This window comes from Lactuca saligna, chromosome 4 (genome assembly GCF_052625555.1).
Source record: "Lactuca saligna cultivar CGN05327 chromosome 4, ASM5262555v1, whole genome shotgun sequence".
Classification (NCBI taxonomy): Eukaryota; Viridiplantae; Streptophyta; class Magnoliopsida; order Asterales; family Asteraceae; genus Lactuca; species Lactuca saligna.
Window position 1 is genome coordinate 324,400,376 of NC_136420.1, and position 2,704 is coordinate 324,403,079.

Below are 2,704 nucleotides of genomic sequence, written 5' to 3' on the forward strand. Positions count from 1 at the left end.
GTCAAGAACCGCTATCCGTTACCGAGGATCGATGATTTATTCGATCAGTTGCAAGGGGCATCTTGGTTTTCCAAGATCGATCTGAGATCAGGGTACCATCAGGTAAGAGTGCGGGATGAGGACGTCCAGAAGACAGCATTTAGGACGCGATATGGGCATTATGAGTTCGTGGTGATGCCTTTCGGGCTCACCAATGCCCCGGCAGTGTCCATGGACCTCATGAACAGGGTATGCAGGCCGATGCTGGATCGGTCTGTGATTGTATTTATCGACGACATCCTGGTGTATTCGCGATCTAGAGAGCAGCATGAGGGACATTTGAGGGAGGTCATTGGGGTACTGAGGTCGGAGAAGCTATATGCAAAATTCTCCAAATGTGACTTTTGATTGCGGGAGGTCCAATTTCTTGGACATGTTGTTAATCAGGCAGGGATATTGGTCGATCCGGCAAAGGTCGAGGCAGTGATGAGTTGGGAGGTACCGAAGTCACCTTCCGAGATTAGGAGTTTCCTTGGGTTGGCGGGGTACTATCGGAGGTTTATTAGAGACTTCTCCAAGATCGCAGTACCGCTCACCAGACTGACCCGGAAGGGTGTTGCCTTCTCATGGGGACCCGAGCAACAGATTTCTTTCGAGACACTTCGCCAGAGACTGTGCGAAGCCCCGGTATTAGCTCTCCCGGAATGGATGCAAGATTTTGTCGTATATTGCGACGCATCGATTTCGGGACTGGGTGCAGTGTTGATGCAGAGAGGTCATGTGATAGCTTATGCATCGAGGCAGCTAAAGCCTCACGAGGCGAGATATCCCACGCATGACTTAGAGTTGGGGGCAGTAGTGTTCGCTCTCAAGATTTGGCGTCACTACCTGTATGGGGTTCGATGTACGATATATACGGACCATAAGAGTTTGAAGTATTTGATGGATCAACCCAACCTAAATATGCGTCAGAGGAGATGGTTGGATTTGGTCAAGGATTATGACTGTGAAATCCTATACCACCCGGGCAAGGCTAATGTGGTAGCCGATGCATTGAGCCGCAGGGCGGAGAGCACTCCATTGCGAGATGTATGTCTGAGACTGACGGTGATGACTCCGGTATTGGATGCTATTCGTGGGGCACAGGCCGAGGCTATGAGATCCGAGATGCAGAAGAAAGAATGGGTCGTTGGGTTAATTTCAGAGTTCGTTAAGGATGGACGAGGACTTCTGACGTTTCAGGGTCGGATTTGGGTACCGTTCGTGGGTGGTACGCGTGCTACTTTGATGGAGGAGGCTCACAGATCGAAATTCTCGATCTATCCCGGTGCTACGAAGATGTATTTGGACTTGAGGAAGGAATACTGGTGGCCCTGTATGAAGAGAGATGTCGCTTGGTTTGTTGAGAGGTGCTTGACCTGCCGTAGAGTTAAGGCCGAGCACCAGAGACCGCATGGCAAGTTGCAGCCTTTGGAGATTCCTGAGTGGAAGTGGGAACAAATTACCATGGACTTCATCACTAAATTGCCGAAAACTGCCAGAGGAGTCGATGCAATTTGGGTGATTGTGGATAGATTGACGAAGAGTGCACACTTCCTTGCCATCAGCGAGAGTTCATCAACGGAGAAGTTGGCGGAGTTATATGTGAGAGAGGTGGTATCTCGGCATGGAGTGCCGATCTCGATTGTTTCGGACCGTGATGTACGTTTCACTTCCAGGTTCTGGAAGAAATTCCACGAGGAGTTGGGTACTAAACTGCATTTTAGTACCGCATACCATCCCCAGACAGACGGCCAGAGCGAGCGGATGATTCAGACATTGGAGGACATGCTTCGAGCGTGTGTGTTAGACTTCGGGGGTAGCTGGGATGCGCATTTACCCTTGGCAGAGTTTTCCTACAACAACATCCATCATTCGAGCATTGGTATGCCACCTTTTGAGTTGTTGTATGGTAGGAGGTGTCGGACCCCCATTTGCTGGGGAGAGGTGGGACAGAGAGTGATGGAAAGTACAGAGATCGTACTCCAGACGACAGAGCAGATTCAGCAGGTTAGACAGAGGTTATTGACCGCCCAGAGCCGACAGAAGAGTTATGTGGACAGACGCCGGTCCGAGCTTGAATTTCAGGTGGATGCGAGCCTGAATTACGCCGAGAGACCAGTAGCCATCAGAGATCGGAAGATCAAGGTTCTGAGGAACAAGGAGGTACCTCTAGTGTTGGTTCAGTGGCAACACCGGAAAGGATCGGAGATGACTTGGGAGCCGGAGCGTGAGATGCGGGAGCAACATCCGGAGTTATTTGCAGAGTGAGACTTCGAGGGCGAAGTCTAGTCCTAGTGGGGGAGAGTTGTAACAGCCCGGAATTTCAGGTATTTTTATAATATTGTTTTTGGGGTGTTTTAGGAGGGGACTCGGCGAGTTGGAGCCAGACTCGCCGAGTAGGACCACAGACTGGGTCGCGGGTTCGCGACTGGACTCGACGAGTCCATTATGGACTCGGCGAGTCTACGCTGTTCAGCGGAAACCCTAGCCGTTTGGTTTTGGAACGTATATAATGCACTTATAGGCCGTCATCGTCCGTCTTTAGTCGACTGAGAAGAACCCTAATCGGTTGTGGGCATCTAGAGCAAGATTGAAGGCCATTGGTGACCTTGAAGAAATTGTTGTGCAAGGAGGAGAGGAGTTTTGGCTAAAGGAACAGCAAGGGAATCGAGTTCTGAGGATT